The sequence below is a fragment of the Rhincodon typus genome, unplaced genomic scaffold (assembly GCF_021869965.1).
Source record: "Rhincodon typus isolate 14 unplaced genomic scaffold, sRhiTyp1.1 hic_rhity00000051, whole genome shotgun sequence".
In the NCBI taxonomy this organism is placed as follows: Eukaryota; Metazoa; Chordata; class Chondrichthyes; order Orectolobiformes; family Rhincodontidae; genus Rhincodon; species Rhincodon typus.
Genome location: NW_025965689.1, coordinates 642741 through 661707, shown reverse-complemented (window position 1 = coordinate 661707; position 18967 = coordinate 642741). Strand labels below are relative to the sequence as shown.

Genomic DNA, 18967 nt, shown 5'->3' with positions numbered 1-18967 from the left:
TGAAGAAGGCGTTTGATACGTTTGTCTTTATTGGTCAGTGCATTGAGTATGGGAAATGTTTGGTTATGTTGAGGCTGGACAGGACATTGGTTAGGCCACTTTTGGAATACTATGTTCAGTTCTGTTCTCCCTGCTATCGGAAGGATGTTGCCAGGGCTGGAGGGTTTCAGCTGAAGGGAGACGCTGAATAGGTAGCGACTATTTTCCCTGGAGCATCAGAGGCTGAGGGGTGACCTTATAAAAGTTTATAAAATCAGGATGGGCACGGATAGGGTGAACAGCCAAGGTCTTTTCCCCAGGGTAGCAGAGTCCAAAACTAGACGGCACAGGTTTAAGGTAAGAGGGGTAAGATTTAAAAGGGACCCGAGGAGCAACCTTTTCATGCAGAGAGTGATGCGTGTATAGAATGAGCTGCGAGTAGGAGTGGTGAAGGCTGGTACGATTACAACAATTAAAAGGCATCTGGATGGGTACATGAATAGGAATGGTTGAGAGGGATATGGGCCAAATGCTAGCAAATGGGACTAGAATAATTTAGGATATCTGGACAGCATAACCGAGTGTGACCGAAGGGTCTGTTTCCATGCTGTACATCTCGATGACTCTACATCGACATTGACTTCATCAGTCGAGGCACAGATTAGAAGAGCAGGGAGGTTATGTTGAAGCTGTACAGAATTTTGGTCAGACCACAGCGAGAGTACTGTATACAGTCCTGGTCACCACATTATAGGAAAGATGTGACATTACAGGACAGATGTGCAGCTGACAGGAAAATTGGTTACATTGGTGATAGTGAGGAGGATGCTCTCAGGCTACAGTCTGATATTGATCAACTGGTAAATTGGGCAGAGGGGGCTGTGTGGTCATGCATTTGGGAGGTTTCAGGTATACATAATTCTGACAGTTATAGACAGTGCAGATCATGAGAATCTTTTCCCTCTGGTAGACATGTCTAAGACCAGAGGGCATAGGTTTAAGGTGAGGAATAAGTGGTTTCGAGGAGATCTAAGGGAGAAAAAGAATTCACCCAGAGAGTGGTAGAAATATGGAACGCACGGGCTGAGATGGTGATGGGGGCAGGTACTCTCGCAACATTTAAAAAGCATCTGAATGAACACTTAAAAAGCCAGAACATAGTAGTCTATTGACCAAGCGCAGGTAAATGGGATTAGTGTAGTTTGGAGTTTGTTGGTCAGTATAGACACGGGGGACCAAAGGGCCTGTTTCTATGCTGTATGACTCTACGACTCACTGTAACTCAATTCTATGGGCTAAAAGGTACTTTTCTGGTGTTAGGTGACAGATCAGCATTGAATGATGGAACAGGCTCCAGGGACTGAATGGCCTACTCCTGTTCCTGTAAGATTACGAGGGTCACAGACAGGGTGGATAGGAAGCATCTGTTCCCTTTAGTTGATGGGTCAATAGGACATCATTTAAGGGGAAAGACAGAAGACTGAATTTGATGAAGTTTGTTTTTCACTCGGACGATGGTGGGTATTTGGAATACACCAGTTGGGAGGGTAAATGAAGCAGGAAACTTCACAACCTTTAAAAACATACTTGGCTGAGCACTTGAAACATCATAACTTTTAAGACGATGGGCCAAGTACTGGAAAGTGGGAACAGAGTAAATTAAGTTTTTTTTTTGGTGCAGACTCGATGGATCAAAGTGCCTCTTCTAAACTATATGATTCTATGACTCTACAATTCCTGACGGTGAGAAGTGCAAAGGGAAGATGGAGCTGCTCAGTCAGCAATGCACACTTGGTTGATGGGCAATGACAGAAACTTCAGAGATTCAGCAAACAAACACAAACATTAAACAGAGCAGGTTAGACAATGGCAGAGCTGATCAGGGAGGAGAGAGGCGACACACAGTAATGGATGGCTTCAGATCCACAGTAAAGGAGTTACACCATCCTCAGAGAGGTGGATCCTCCCACAGATAACTGGCACACACCTCAAAAAAACCTCAAAATTGTAAAAGAATGGTGAAAGCTACTCACCGCTCAACAATTTCACTGTCTGCAATTTGGAAATCTCCCGCTGGAGCTGGCACCTGTAAAGATATCAGAAACACCGGAGTCAGAAAAATCCCACATTTGAGGAAATCCCTGGGGAGCGGGTGATGTCATTGTGCAATTGTCAGTGTGTGATGACATCACAGCCACAAACAGAGAGCATTCTGGGTCTGTACAAACCAGTGATCACCCACACATTCTGACGGATGGGAGGGTCCCTGGGAGGGTGGACAGGGGCTTTATCAGAATGGTTTGAGGGATCGGGGATTTTAGTTGCAAGGCTGCATTCAAGAAACTCATTGCTCCAAGGTGAATAAAGGACACAGGGGGGTGATAGCGGTATAAAAGTTATGACAGTCAGAGGTTTACAAACAGAGAAAGAGGTCCTTCAGCCCATCAAGGCTGTGCCAGTCAGAAACAACGACCTTACTGTTCTCTTCCCATTTTTCAGCACTGGCCCAGAATCCTGCGCTGCACCCACACACACATCTAAATACTTCTTCAATGTTATGACTGTTTCTGACCCAACTACCTTTACAGGCAGCAAGTTCCACATTCCCACCGCCCTCGAGGGGAAAAATATTTTCCTCACATGCCTTCTAAAATCTCCTGCCTCTGATCGTAAATTTATGCACCCTGGTCATTGATCCCTCCACCGGGGGAGAAGTTTCTTCCTGACTGATGTGTTGATAGAAATCAAGTTAATTAGGGCAGGAGTGGGCCATTCGGCCCTTTGAGCCTGCTCTGCTATCAGTATTATCACGGCTGATCATATAACTCAATTTACCTTCCACATGTTTTGATTCCTTGAGCCAAATGCTATATCCGAATCCTTCTTGAAATCACACAATGGTTTGGCCTTGACGGCTTTCTGTGGTAGCAAATTCCACAAGCTCACCCCTCTGTGTGAAGAAATTTCTCCTTACCTCAGACCTAAAAGGTTTACCACATACCCTTAATCTGGGATTCCTGTTTCTGTGCATCCTGGCATCGGGAACAACCTTCCTGCATTAAACCTCTCTAAAAATATTAAGATTTTATATGTTTCTCTGAGATCACGCCCCCCCCCGACCTGATATTATCTGTTGGAATTTGTCAAAAGCCTTCTCAAAATCCACATAAACCATGCCCACTGATTCCCCCTCATGAACTCTGCTAATTAATTCCTAGAAGAATGCCAGGAGATTTGCCAAGCATCATTTCCCTTCAGAAATCCATGCTGACTCTGTCCAACCCAGCCACTGTTTTCCAACTGCTCTGTTATTAAGCATTTCATAAAATATCAAACCACAAATCAAAAGGGAATGAAACTGGTCAGAACACCAAGCATCAATCCAGGCAGCAAAAGCAACAATGGCACACCGCCCCTTATCTGTCCTATTAAGGTCTCCTTACCGCAAACTTGGAACGATATTGCTGTTCCTATATTGTTGGGTGGGTCAGAATCCTGGGGAATATATTGGATTAATGGTATCAGTGCTGGACTATTAATTCAGAGATTCAGGGAATGTTCTGGGAATCCAGATTCAAATTCTGCTATACGCCTCATAACGTATACATCTCAACTCTGCTCCTCTCAATCTCCTCTGCTCCAAAGAAAACAATCCCAGTCTGTCCAACTTTTCTTCACAACTAAAACTCTCCAGCCCATACGGTATTCTGGTAAATCTCCTCTGTGCTGTCTCCAGTGAAATCACATCTCTCCTACTCGTTGGATTCCAGACCTGCACACAACACTCTAGCTGTGGCCTAACCAACTATATATACGTTTCCAGCATAACCTCCCTGCCCCTAAACTCTATGCCTCGACTAATAAAGGCAAGTGTCCCATTTGCCTTTTAACCACTTTACCTGCCTGTCCTCTTACCTTAAGGGATGGATGGACTTGCACAGCAGGGTCCTACGGATCCTCAGTCTGACAGATCCTCAGTCCTACATTGTTATTCATGTATTCCATTGGCTCGTTTGCCCTGCCCAAGTGTATCACCTCTCACTTATCTGAATTAAATTCCAACTTCTACTGATCAGCCCGTCTTACCAGCCCGTCTATATCCTCCTGTAATCTAAGTACAAAAGAACTAGCAGGAGTAGCAATTCAGCCATTTAATAAAACTGTGACTGATCTCATCCCACCCCAACTGCACTTTCCTGCCTACTGCCCATAAACTTTCAGCCCATGAATAATTACTCATTAAATTACTTCCTTAAATTTACTTAATGTCCCAGCATTCACCTCATTATGAGATAGTGAATTTCACAGATTCACAACCATCTGAGACAAGTAATTTCTCCTCATCTACGTTAAACCTGCCAACCCTTATTCTAAAACTATAACCTCTCACTCCAGAACGTCCTACAGAAGGAAACATCCTTTCAACTTCCACTTTCTCAATGCTTTGCAGCATACTATATAACTCAATTAGGTAGCCGCTCATTCTTAAACACTTCAGAGTATAGGCCTAAATTGCACAACCACTCTTCAGAAGGCTGTCCTCCTCACTATTTACCACCCACCAATTTTCATATCACCCATGAGTTTATTGATCAACACCTGACATTCATTGTGAATCGCTTATATGAACACAAACAGGAAGGGCCCCAATACTGATCCCAGTGGAAGCCCACTGGATACAGGCTTCCAGTCACAAAACTATGCCAAACAGACTCTGTTTGCTTCTTACCACTCAGCCAATTCTGGAGCCAATCAGCCAAATTATCTTGATTATTATGGTCTCTTTCCTTTGCTGTCAGTCTCCTCTGTGGGACTTTATCAAAACTCTTGATGAAGTCCAAGCAGACTGTGTCGAATGAATTGTCCTCAGCGACACACCTGGCTACTTCTTTGCGAAAAAAAAGTTGGTCAGACATAACCTCCCCTGAACAAAACTGTGCTAACTGTTGCTGACTAATTACTTCCGCTCCAAGTGCAGATTAATTCTGTCCCTCAGAATTGCTTCTAATGGTTTCCCCACCACAGAGGTGAGACAGACTGGACTGTAATTTCCTGGTTTATCCCTTGTTCCCTTCTCGAATAACAATCCCACATCACAGAATCATAGATTCAGAGTCATACAGCATGGAAACAGACTCTTCGGTCCAACCAGCCTATGCCGAATGAAATCCCAAACTAAACTTGTCCCACCTGCCTCCTCCTGGCCCATATCCCTCCAAACCTTTCCTTTTCATACATCCATCCAAATGATTTTTAAACATTGTAATTGTACGCACATCCACCACTTCTTCAGGAGGCACATTCCACACGCAATGCACCCTGTGCAAACAATTTGCCTCATGTCTTTTTCAAATCTCTCTCCTCTCACATTAAATATGTGCCCCCTGGTCTTGAAGTTCCCCATCTTAGAGAAAAGACAACTACCATCAACTCGATCTCTTCCTCTCGTTATTTCATAAACTTTATCAGGTCACCTCTCAACCTCCTACGCTCCAGTGAAAGAAGTCCCAGCCTGTTCAGCATTTCCTTATAACTCAAAACTTCCATACCTGGCAACATCCTGGTAAATTTCTTCTGAACTCTCTCTCATTTGATAAGGTTCTTCGTATAACTGGGCAACCATAACTGGACATAGTAGTCCAGAAGTGGCCTCACCAGCGTCCTGTACAGACTCAACATAACATCCCAACTGCTGTGCTCAAAGAATTGACCAATGAAGTTAAGCGTGCTAAATGCCTTCTTATCCATCCTGTCCATATGTGACAATAAATGCAATACCTCATAATTAGTCAGATTGAAATCCATTTGCCATTTTTCAACCATTGACCCATTTGATCAAGATCCCATAGTAATCTTAGAAAACCTTATCCACTGTTGGTGTTATCTGCAAACTTACTAACATGCCTTCTATATTCTCATCTAAATCATTCATATGAATGACAAACAAAAGAGAACCCAAAACCAATCCATGGGGAACATCGCTGGTCACAGGCCTCCAGTCGGAAAAGCAAGCCTCCACCATGACTCCCTGTCTCCTGCTGTTAAGCCAATAATGTATCCAGTTGGCAAGCTCACCCTGAATCCCATGTGACCTAACTTTACTAATTCATCTACCATGCAGAACCTTGTCAAAACATTTTACGAAAATCCAAATAAACAACATCTACTGCTCTGCCATCATCAACCTTTTTGGTAACTTCCTTAAAAAATTCAATCTAGTTTGTGAGACACAATTTTCCTCACACAAAACCATGCTGCCTATCCATAATCAATTTTTGCCTCTCTAAATGTCCATAAATCCTATCTTTTATAATCACCTCCAACAACTTACCCACAACTGAAGTCAGACTCACAGGTTTATAGTTCCCCGGTTTCTCCTTACAACCTTTCTTTGACAACCAGGTCTTCGGCATCTCCCCAGTGCTCAGAAAGCAGTTAAAAATTATTGCCAGTGCCCCTGCTATTTTTGGTCTTGCCTTACTCACCAATCTGGGATACATTTAATCTGGCCCAGGAGATTTTTACTTTTAAGCCTGCTAGACCAAGCAGAAGCTTCCTCTCTTTCTAAGCTAATTTTTTTGAAGTGTATCACTGTCCTTCTTTCTGCTTTCCAAACCCATGTCACCCCTTTCACTTATATTTTGCCAATTATCCTTTCATGTCCCTTTATTGCTCTAATTTCCTTTTCTAAGACTCCCCCTGCACATTCGGTACTTGGCTAGGGCTTCTGCTGTTTTGAACCTTTCGTAGCTGCTAAATGCCTCCATTCTTCTCTTTAGCCAATCCTGTATATCCAGGGTTCACAAGATTTGTTGGTCCCATCCTTTATTGGAACTCTCAATTTCCTTCTTCAATGTATCCCACTGATGTGACACGCATTTACCGAAATGTTTCTGCTCCCAGCCCACTCTAGCCAAATCATATTTGATCTTATTACAATCTGCCTTCAACTGGTTTAGAACTTTGATTCCATCCCCATCCTTGTGCCGTACTAAACAATCTTGAATCTAACAGAGTTACGATCAACGTCTGCAACTAATTCCCCCACTGATACTTGCTTGGCTTCAATTACCTAAAATTAAGTTTAGTACCGTTCCTCTCTTGTAGGGTCTTCTTCATACTGGCTTCAAAAGCTGCCCTGGATGCATGTTAAGAATTCCATTCCTCTAAACCTTTCACACTATCACTAGCCCAGTTGATGTTGGGAAAAGTTCTTCCTCCTCTGTTATTATATGCTTCGTCAATACAGTCAGAGAAAATAAGAGCAGGAGAAAGCCATTCAGCCCTTTCATCCAGCTTCAACATTTAAATGATCATGGCTAAACATGCAAGTAAGTACCCTGTTCCTTCTTTCTTTTTGAACACTTCAGTTCTATGTTTTGGCCTCAATTGTTTGCTGTGGGAGAGAAGTCCACAAGCTCACCACTTCCGAGACAAAGACATTTATGCTCATCTTAGTCTTTAGTCCTACACTGCAACCTTCAACCTTGAACCTTGGTTCTGGGCTCCCCAATCATTGGGAACATCTTTCCTGTGTTTATCCCGCATGGCCCTGAATTTTACACGTTTCTATTGGATGCCCTCTCAGTCTCACAATGACCCTGCACAATTCCAACACAATATTCTTGTTTCTGGATTCAAATCACTGTGAAGGCTAACATACAGCCTGCATGCTTCACCGCCTACTGTGCATGCAAGCTTACATTCACAGGCTGGTGTCCCTTCTCAAACCGATAACCATTCAGATAATAAACTGGCTTCCTGTTTTTGCTACTAACTGGAAAACCTCAAAATTATCCACATTATATATTATCTACTATGTATTTGTCCACTCACAACTTGTTCAAATCACAAATCCGCTTGATGGAGAAGTTGTCCTCATTGTAAGCAATTGGTGGTAAACTCCTCCCAGTCATGAACAATACTGCCCCCTAAAAACATGGCGGCACCTCGTGCGCATTCCCCCAACAAACATTGCCGCCGCGCCTGCGCCCCACCGCCCGTCCATTCAAACAAAATGGCGGCCATGAGTTCAACTTTAAACTCCGGCATTGGCGACAAACGGAAGCATTAGAAGGTCGTGCTGGGGCTTGCAGCTGACCGAACATGTTTACGAAGCTTTTCCGTCCATCTGCTGAATGCAGCGACCCCGTCGTTCTGCTCGTTTGTTAACGGTCCTGGAGCCGCATGACACAACGTTCCTCCATCGCCATCACTCCGCGCAATGTCCATTCACACATGACACTGCGCCTGCGCACATTTTCCTGTTCTGTGACTCGGGGATATTTACTACTGTTTGGCAGTCTGGGTTGGTGCGCCGTCATTCACAATTCCACGCACAGGATGTTACTTGGAGGGTTCGGTTAGATGACTTAACTGTATGACTTCCAATTCTAATGTTTCTTTTGGATAAAGGGCACAAGTGCAATTCTAATTCTAATTCACTGCATTCCAAGTGTGGCCTAATTAGTTCCTTGTATAATTGCACAGGATTCGTTGGAAGCCTCAAACTCTCATTTGTTTGGTTTTCTATAAACAGATAAGAACTGTAGTAATGGATGGAAGCAGAAGAGATGGGAGTAGGAAGAAAACTGGGAGTTTTGGAAGGAAATAGTAGAGATAGATTTTAACCCAAGGAGGAATGGACATGCGTGTGGCCAGCATTTACAACTTTGAGATATCAGGAGAGGCAAATTTAAAAAAAAACAAATAGCGTGTTCTGAATTTCCACCCTGTACCGAGAGTGATATCATTTGCAAAGTCCTTTTATATGAAACTTGAAAGGGAAAGTTTACAGATGTGTATCTCAAATCAATTACGACATTAAAATCTGACAGAGTCACTTAATTCATCTCTATCTACATCGTTTTGAGATGAAAGGAGAACTGTTTAACCAGTTACATAGCGAGAACAAAAAAATTTCCCACATTCATGAGCTTTTTGTTTCAGAGTTCCAGCATCTGCAGTCCTTTATTTTATTTAAATATTTTGTTTTCCCTCTGGCTCCGTTTTGTATTGCATAACAGCAAGACTGACTCAAGAAAAAGGCAAAGTCGCCATATTCCAACTGGAGTTTAGGGTTGATCACTTAAATAAGAAGGTCACCACGAATCTGACAAGGGGAACATTGCAAAGCAATGGCAAGCTCAGACATTGCGGGTATAAAGCCCAAGATGCTGAAATCAGTCGTCCAGCCAGCTGAACGAACCGATGCTCCCAACTGGAATACAGTAGGTCCAAGAACATAGAACATAGAACATTGCAGCGCAGTACAGGCCTTTCAGCCCTCGATGTTGCGCCGACCTGTGAAACCACAGTCAATTGCGACTCGAGTACCCAGGGTACCTGGCAGTGGGAACCAAAGATCAAAGGTTCAAACCACTGATGAGGATTTATTAAACAAACCTAACATGCTGTTAAATCTTTAGTCAGTTATAAGGTTTTAATTGATTAATATGTATACGTAAATCCCCGAATTTCTGTCAAGTCACTGCCCTGAGAGAACAAAAGGTTTTATAAGTAAAGAAGGGGTGACATTTTAAGTCGGACAATGCATGTTAGGTGTGAGACTTGTTTATAATCTGTTTGTGTTTTGGTTTGGCATCAGGCTGATTTTATTTCTCAAGCAGGTATTTATAAAACGCCGCATTGACTGACTTTCTATAAATTGTGTGTTTTTTGAACAAAATTGAATGTACCTGCAAATACGAATTGACTCCATCGATTTCCGTGTGTGTGAGGGAGAGAGAGACGTGGATTATAATCTGATATCGTGTGATTACTTACATTGTTCACCCCAGTCCAACACCGGCACCTCCTCGTCATGTGTGCATAGAACAGTGCGCAGGCGCAGTACTCAGTGTGAATGGAGCATGGGCGAGATCGGCCATGGCGAGGGAGGAGATGTTTCTCTACCTTCTGTGGGACCGTTAACAATTCAGCATGACGAAGGGAGTGATGGACACGGCGGGTGACGGAAAAGTTTCATAAAGATGTTGGGTAAGACGTAAATCCGAATACGACTTTCCAGTGCCGCCGTTTTTTTTCCGCTCCCAGAATTTAGGGTTTATGGCCACCATCTTGATTTGGAATGAGGGGCCGCAGGGCGCAGACGCGGCGGCCAGGTATGCTGGGCGGTGCACGTTCGCCACCATCTTTTTCGGGGGCAATCTTGTTCATGTCTAAGAGGAGCTTGTGACCAATTGCTCAGAATCGGCTGATGCGTGATTTTTGATTTGGACAACTTGTGAGTGGGCCCAAGCATGGCAGAGAAAATGTAATGTAGGAATTCTGAAACAAAAAAACTCATGAATGTGGGACATTGTTTTGTTCTCGCTCTGTAACTAGTTAAACAGTTGTCCTTTCATCTCAAAACTAAGTCGTATGTAGGTCGTGATGAATTAAGTGACTGTCAGATCTTAATGTGATAATTGATTTGAGATACACTTCTGTAAACTTTCTCTTTCAAGATTCATACAAATGGAGTTTGTAAATGACATCACTCTCAGTACACGGTGGAAATTCAGAACACACTATTTGTTTTTTTTATTTGCCTCAGCTGCTATCCCAAAGTTGTGAATGCTGGCCACACACACGTAGGAGGGCAGGCCGACAGTGCAGGAATCTCCTGTGGCTTTCCCATCTCAAACAGAGATGGTCAGAACTGCCAATGCTGGAGTCAGATATAACACAGTGTGGAGCTGGAGGAACAGAGCAGGCCAAGCAGCTCCAGCTCCACACTGTGTTATCTCTGACTTCAGCATCTCTGACTTCAGCATCCCTGCCCTCCTACCTTTCCTAGAGGTAACCCATCTACCTGACTGTATCATCCATTTTTCTCCCTTCTTAATACTGCCATTCATCATACCCCCTGGCTCCTGTAAATTCGTTATTGCCGGTATCTGCCATTCCAACCTATTGATGTGATCCAATGGGATTGGCAACCAAACAAGCTTCCTGCAGATATAATCATCAGTCATGCTGAAATTTTCCCTAACCTCCCATATCAGACAGGAAGAGCACATCACTCCACTAAAGACCATCTCTGCATCTTAATATACAGACCCAGAAATTAGCACAGTCTTGCTGCTCTGAAAACACTGCTCGAGGATATCTTAATACTTATCTTTTGTATTTCAAAAAAATTGAGACCGATCTCGGTAAAACAAAAGAAACCTCACCCTACCACTATTATAAATTTCCAAAACAAAAACAGATTGACCCAACATTTAGCTGATCAGACTGTGAAATGTTGAGACTCAGCTGTAAGTAGTTCCCATATTGAGGTCTTTTCAGGGTGAGCTGTAAAATTTCACTGTTTGTTTGTTTTTCTTTTTTTTTTGTTGAACTTTGGATCTATTCTCCAACCTTCCATGTGTTCTCTCCCGGAACTGTGACTCCTGCCTGACGCAATCCTGATTCACCTGTAGTGTGTCTGCAAAATTTCAAATGACGGAGAGAAAGAATCGTGAAAGGATATGATCATGAAGGAGCTGACTATGTTACCCGTGACAACCTCCCCCCGCCACCCGCCCCCCCGCCACTCCCCAACAGAAAGAATTCAATTATGGAAAGTTTGTGTCTTGTCTTTCCAGGAATATACAAAATACTAGTGGTTAGATATCGAGTGCAAACCTGGTAAGGGCTAATAGCAGAAGGTGTACTCATGAACTACTAGCCTGTGTCTATCACCTGGGGTTCAAGCACTAGAGTACTGGAAAAGTCATGGTCAAACAGTCACCGAACAGCCCCCTTTGCCTTGCAGATTAAAGAATCTCTCACTCTGAATACTGCCAACCAACCACCATCAAAACAAAACAGGACAAATTATGAAAGTGGGGAGGTTCTGCTAAATCTATGCAAGAGAATAGCCAGACCACAGCTGGAATACTGTGAGCGTTTTCAAGTTTTCAGCCCCTTACCTAAGATATATTGGCATTGGAAGCAGCCCAGAGAACGTTTAGAAGGCTGATCCCAGGTATGGAGGGAGTGTCTTGTGAGGTGAGGTTGAGTAGGTTGGGTCTGCATTCATTTAGTTTCACAGAATGAGAGGCGACCTCATTGAATCAAACAAGTTTCTTAGAGGGACTTGATAGGCTTTATGTGGAGAAATTGTTTCCTCTAATGGGAGAGTCTAGCACCAGAGGGCATCATCTCAAAATAAGGGGTCATCTATTTACGACAGAGATCAGGAGGAATTTCTTCTCTGGAGGGTGGTGAATCTGTGGAAGTCTTTACTTTGAGGGCTGTTGAGGCTGGGTTATTAAATATATTCAAAGCTGAGACGGATTTCTAATCATTAAGGGAAATCAAGGTTTGTGGGTTAAAAAATAAGATGGTGGAGTCGAAGATGATCAGTTCAACCGTGACCTCATTGAATGGCAGAGTGGACTCGATGGGCTAAATGGCCTACTTCTGCTCCTACATCTTATGGTCTTTAAAAGGATTTGCACAAACTTGCAAAATCCAAGAATCATGAAATCAGTGGTTCAATGGTGAATGTTCCAGAAACTATTCTTCACAAACCTCTTAGAGAGGTTGGCCTGTGTACCTTTCAACTTCTGCATTTTTTTGGCCTCACTTCTTTCAAATCTGTGTGTATGTGTGCTGTGTTATTTGTTTTTCTTGCCTGCCTGCCTGCCTGACATGTTTACCATGCAAACTCACTGACTGGGCTGCCTGAGCTCTGACAATATTGGTTCCTCTTGGATTACATTCACACACTTGTGTGTCACAATGGAAATTTGGAAAATGTTTTGGCGCTTGGTATGCATATGAGAAGCTGTGTGTTTGTGAGACTGTAAGTGTGTGAAAGGGTGTAAGTGAATGTCTGACTGAGTGTCTCTCTGAGTGAGTGCCTGATGGTACATGGGTGGGTGACTGAGAGTGAGTGTACGAGTCAGTGTGTGTGTGTGAGTGAGTGAGTGGATGACTTAGTGAATAAGTGTCTGAGTGAGGGTGTGAGTGTGTGTGAGTCAATTGGTGACTTAGTGAATAAGTGTGTGTGTGTGTTCCTGTTTGTTGGGTTTCTGAGTGTGTGTGGATGTCTGAGTGAGTGAGTGTGCCTGTGGCTGTCTGCCCATGTGGGTGTCTCAGTGAGTGTGCCTGTAGGCACATGCCTACGTGGGTGTCTCAGTGAGTGTGCCTGTGGGCGAGTGTGCGTGTTTCTAGGAGGCGGAGTGTGTGTCTATGAATGTGTGTTTGTGTATCTGCCCTTGGGTGCGTCGGTGCCTATGTATTCTGCCTGAGCTCTGTTTAGTCCGACAGTTTCCCAGTAACTGCCGTTTGCCCTCTCTGTGAGTCGTTGAGCGATCCTGACCACATTCTTAGGCAGTCCGACACCACAACCCACTGTGGTCTCACAGCTAAAACTGAGACAGCATCGAAACGAACATTGCATTAAGATAGAAGTAAAAACCACATCTAAATCCACATGATTTACGCAGTTCCACATTCCCCTTGAACTGGTAAAGACTGAGCCTCCACCCAGAGTGAGTTCAGCTTTTGCCCAGGCCAGTCGAGAGAGCCAGAAACTTCCCTTTGATCAAACAGAACACTGAATGGGGATGCTAGGAAATCTGAAAGAAGCAAAAACAGAAAGTGCTGGAGAAACTCAGCAGGTGTGGCAGCCTCTGCAGAGAAACAGTGTTAATGTTTCGAGTCCAGTGACCATTCTTCAAACTCTCCATAGGCAGCTTTCAACTGAACACTTTGGGAATGAATCCATCTCTGAACAGTCTCGAACTGGCCACCCATTCAACAGGGGTCAGTCGACATCCCCTTGGACTCAGCTTCCTGTAAGTAAAATCCTTCATGCTCTATCACACCTCTAACTGTGTGGGTATTGTGAATTCTGAGCATCCCAAAGCATTTTACAATTCACCTCAAATTGAAGGGTCATCACTGGGAAACACTGCAGCCAATTTGTGGACAGCAAGCTCCCACAAGAAGGAACATGACAATGCTCCAGATTGTACGTCTATGTTTTGTAGTGACTGTTGAGGGAAGGTACTGGCTGCAGGACCCTGTGAGAATTCCCCACCCCAACCATTCTTCTCTAAACAGTGGCTCTGGGATCATTTACAGCCATTCACAAGGGCAAACAGACCCTCATTGTAGTAGTTGTAAGTGGTGCAGATTCAGGTGGATATTCAAAAAGCCTCACCTGTACAATGAAACTTTGCTTTATTCTCACACACCAGTGAGATATCAGTACCGAAACCTTGTGTTGAAAAGTTACGTTTAATTCCAATGACCTACCAGGAGCCTATCAAACATTTGGCACTGACTTTCTGTCCTTGATCAGTCACTCCTGCCTCATGGTTATCTGATCTGCTGCTACCTTTCATCTTTCCAGCTTCAAAAAATCTCTGAATAGTTTGACTGGCTGTATCAATCCTCCTGTCAGTGATTTCTGAAGACTGGCTAAACATTTTTGCACAAGTTATTCATAATTGTGTCTACAGTTCAGTGACACTTCCACCTTATCTCATACTGACAATCCGACAGTACAGCATTCCCTCAGCACTGGCTATCCGACAGTTCAGCACTGCCCCTCCAACAGTGCAGCACTGCCTAGATTAATTTTTTTAAAAAATGTTTATTTCCTGGTGAGCAGCAGTGTTTGCTGCTGGTCCTGAAATGACTTTTCTGAGGGCAGTTAAGTGCCATCTACATGTGTGTGGAAATGGAATCACGTGGAGCAATAACCTCTGTAATCGGTGTCGCCGAGGTTCTGAGCAAGTAAAGGAGCTGCATCATTCCTAGTCTTGATTACAGGGCTCAGACATCACTAGCGTGCAGGACAAAGTGAAGGAGGAGGGAATGTTAGCAAGGAGGCTTGATCGGATGAGGACAGCTGATTGCTGGTTGTGTAGGGGACATGAATGAACAAGATGCGGCTCCTCAGTAACTGCTGAACGATTCTTGGTCACCGTCACTGACAGGCCAGTTCAAATCACAATTCTGAAGCTAGCTTCAATTCCAACAGATGCGCTGCTTCTTTCAAAGTGATATCTCCGAAAACAGCCCCTTCCTCAATGGACCCAATGTTATCTTAAAAGCAGTGATTTCGTCAGCCAGTTCCTCAGGAAAGTAAACCTCTACAATTTCTGCGGAAACTCATTTGACAGCAGGATTCGAGTTATTAGTTATATTGACATGGAAATAATGACCATGCACGCAGCTGCATTGGAACATCACATACAAGATGTCAGCTCCGATAGTGCAGCACTCCCTCGGTACAAACCCTCCGACAGTGCAGCGTTTCCTCAGCGCCATCCCTCTGACAGTCTGTCACTCCTTTCTGATGCTGGAGAATCTGCGCCCGAGTTTTGTACTCAGCAAAGGTCTCCGCTTTATCCCTCTGCGTTCCCACCTTAATGAATTTTGGGCACTATGTGATGTCGAACTCTTCTTCCATTGTCTTCACCTCCGTGCCCATTTCTTTGGACCACAGCCCTCTTCCTGTCCAACAGACCTCTTCACACAGCTCCAAAACTCTCCCTCCACCTGGACCCCTCCCTCTGGACTTTTACCTGCACTCAATATGTTCACTGAGAACTGTCGATGTGACATTGGGTTTCTCTGCCCACCTTACCCAATCCAACCCATCTCCCTCCGAACTGACCTCCACACTTATACCCAACCCTGATTGTTGTTAAGCCTGCCAATAAGGGTGGTGTTGTTGTACTCAGGTGTACTAACCGCTACATTGCAGAGGCTGAGTGCTCGCTCTCATACCTCGTCTTATCTCCCCCTGACCATGACCCCACCATAGAACATCAGGCCATTGTATCAACTACAGTCATTAACCTCATTTCATCTGGTCATCTTGCCCCCGCACACCGCCACCCCACTGTTTCCAAAGCGTTAGTTCCTCATCCCTGCACATCTCGCTTTTACCTCCTTCTGAAAATCCTCAAACAGGCTTGCCCAGGCAGACCCATTGTGTTAGCCTTCTCCTACCTACATTGACTCGGTCTTTTCTCCCCTGGTCCAGTCCCTGACCACGAACATCCGCGATTCCTCTGACCCTTTATGACTGTGTTTCAGAAATTTCCAGTTTGCAGGCTCCAGCAGCCTCATTTTTACAATGGATGTACAATCCCTTTACACATCCATCCCCCACCAGGATGGTCTCGGGGCTCTCCGCGTCTTCCTGGAGCCCAGGCCTGAAGCATCTCCAACCAACAACACACTCTTCTACATGACCGAGCTTGTCCTCACCCTCAACCATCTCTCTTTTAATTCAGAGGGGTCGCCAAGGATACCTACATGGGACACAGTTGTGCCTGTCTCTTCATGGAGAAGGTAGACCATTCCTTGTTCCAGTCCCATTCCAGCCACCACCCACAACTCTTTCTCCGATATATCGGTGATATCATTGGTGCTGCTGCCCTTTCTGGTCCAGAATTGGAAAAGTTAACCGATTTTGCTTCCAATTTTCAGTAAATACCTGACAGAAGGTGGAGTTGTGGGAGGAGATGGAGTCGGAGGGAAAGGGAAGGGAGGAATGTTCCAGAAGGTCATGGGTATCTCTGAGGCGTTGCATCATGTGTGCCTTTATGCCTGAAAGGAAAATAAAATGATTCTTGTTAGCCCAGTGAATGAGTTGGAGGATGAAGTGGAACTGCGAATTCGTGCTGCCCTGAGATAGCATAATGCTGTGCTGTTAGAGAGAGGTTGAGAATGTGCATATGACACCGTGTGGCACTGAGCGTGGATCCCAGGATGTGGAGAGAGCAGTTGTGTGTGGAATATTGAACATCATGGAGATACCTGTGATCCTGGAAGGATTCAAAACTCGAGTAATGAAACTTCGGGGCGGGGGGTGAATGTGGGACTCGCTCCCGCAGGGAGTGGCGGAGGGTAAATATGTGACTCAGTCCCACAAGGAGTAGGCGGAGAATGTGGGATTCTCGCCCACAGGGAGTGGGTGGGAGGAAATGTGGAATTCACTCCCGTGGGGAGAGGGGAGAGGGGAAAATATCAGACTAAGTGCCACAAATTTGATCAGTAGCCAGGGACAGCAGGGCGTGACTTCATTTGAGGCAGGTAGAGGGATCCTGCAGTCAGGAACAGAGGAGCCTCAGCTCTTGACATTGTCCAAAAGGTACAAGGTATTTACTCCCTGTGTAGATGAGGAACAGGGCTGTAGGGAGGATGAGCCAGCTGAGCACGGCACCATGGCACAGGAGGCCATTTAAGAGTTGGTAGTTGGAGGGGATTCTATAATTCGGGGAATAGACAGCATGCTTTGGAAGCAGGATAGAGAGTCCAACATGGTATGTTGCCTGCCCAGTGCCAGGGTGAGGGTCATCTCTAACTGGCTTGAAAGGACAGAGGGAGGGTTGATCTGTGTGGTCAACATCAGGACAAGCAACATAGTCAAGGCTAGGAAAAAGGAGCTGTTTAGGGATTATCAGTAACTGGGAAGTAAATTAAAGTACAGGCCCTAAAGGATTACTGCCCAAGCCACGTGCAAATTGGCATAGGGACGCGAGAACGAGGGAAGTAAACACATGGACAAAAGAGTGGTGTGGGAAAGAGGGGTTCCTTTTCAAGGGGCACTGGCATCCATATTGGAACAGGAGGGATCTGTACCACTGGGATGGTCTGCAGCTGAACTGAGCTGGGGCCAATGTTCTAGTGACATGGGTAAACAGGGTGGTCAGCAGGACTTTAAACCTGGGGTGGGGGGGGAGGTGGAGAAGGGAAGGGTATAACACCGAAAAATGCAGTGGCCTGATGCAAAATATAACGGTTCTTCTCAGGATGGCAGCCACTGACTATAAGGGTCAGTGTTGGGACCACAACTTTTCACTTTATACTTTACTGATCTAAATGAAGGAACTGAGGGCATTCTGGCTGTTGAGGAAGCAGGGAGGCTGCAGAAGGATTTAGACAGGTTAGGAGAGTGGGCGAAGAAACGGCAGATGGAATACAACATGAGAAAGTGTGAGGGAATGCACTTTATTAGAAAGAGTAGAGGCATAGACTGTTTTCCAAATGGGGAAAACATTGAGAAATTTGAAGTGCAAAGCGACTTGGGAGCCCCAGTCCAGGATTCTCTTCAGGTAAACTTGCAGGTTGAGTCTGTAGTTAGGAAGGCAAAGATGATGTTGGCATTTATTTTGAAAGGACTAGAATATAAAAGCAGGGATGTACTTCTGAGGCTTTATAAAGCTCTGGTCAGACCACGTTTAGAGTATTGTCAGAAATTTTGGGCCCCATACCTCAGGAAGGATGTACTGGCTCTGGAGCAGGCCCAGAGGAGGGTCACAAGAATGGTTCGAGGAATGAAAGGCTTAAAGTATGGATGTTTGAGGACTCTGGGTCTATACTCAATAGAGTTTAGAAGGATGAAGGGAGATTTAATTGCAACTTACAGAATACTGAACGGCCTGGACACAGTGGATGTTGGGAAGATGTTTCCATTGTTCAGAGAGACTCGGACCCGAGAGCACAGCCTTAGAGTAAAGGGAAGACTCTTTAGAATGGAGATGAGGAGAACGTTCTTCAGCCAGAGAGTGGTGAATCTATGGAATTCATTGCCATAAAAGACTGTGAAGGCCAGGTCATTGAGTATATTCATGACAAAGATAGATAGATTCTTGATTATCAAGGGGATCAAGGATTACAGGAAGAAAGCAGGAGAATGGGGTTGAGAAACTTATTAGCAATGATTGAATGACAGAGCAGACTCAATGGGCCGAAAGGCCTAACTTCTGCTCCTATGTCTTATGGTCTTATAAACCATTTAGGACTTTGATTTGACTTATTATTGTCACATGGAGCGAGATATAGTGAGAGGTGTTCTTTTGTGAGCTATATAGACAGATTGTACCGTACAAAGAGCATCAGGGGAACAGAATAGAATGTAGACTATGCAGAGAAGGTGCAGAGAGAGATCAACATTAACTTTTGAGAGGCCCATTGAAAAGTCTGATATATACAAGGATGAAGCTATTCTTGAATCTGTTGGTAC

General features: G+C 44.5%; 4 protein-coding genes across 12 annotated transcripts in view; 1 reads left to right on the top strand and 3 right to left on the bottom strand.

Annotated features, from left to right (window-relative positions):
* The window catches only part of LOC109929682 (histone H2B 7-like), an 823479-nt gene that overhangs the window by 237544 nt on the left and 566968 nt on the right, over window positions 1-18967 (bottom strand). The gene's annotated exons all lie outside the window — the stretch shown is intronic.
* LOC125488138 (histone H2B 7-like) overlaps window positions 1-18967 on the bottom strand; it is an 844706-nt gene that overhangs the window by 258783 nt on the left and 566956 nt on the right. The window lies entirely within an intron of this gene.
* LOC125488142 (zinc finger protein 239-like) overlaps window positions 1-18967 on the top strand; it is a 341309-nt gene that overhangs the window by 46473 nt on the left and 275869 nt on the right. The window lies entirely within an intron of this gene.
* LOC125488143 (zinc finger protein 239-like) overlaps window positions 1-18967 on the bottom strand; it is a 34409-nt gene that overhangs the window by 14561 nt on the left and 881 nt on the right. For 2 of the 4 annotated variants that reach the window (XM_048621050.1, XM_048621047.1), the window contains exons 1-2: window positions 8081-8205; window positions 2013-2065 (exon numbers count right to left, since the gene is read on the bottom strand). The gene's annotated coding sequence lies outside the window, so the exon portion shown is untranslated. Of the gene's footprint in view, window positions 1-2012; window positions 2066-7815; window positions 8206-18967 lie in introns of those variants that run through there. The other 2 variants (XM_048621048.1, XM_048621049.1) reach the window with 2 other exon arrangements.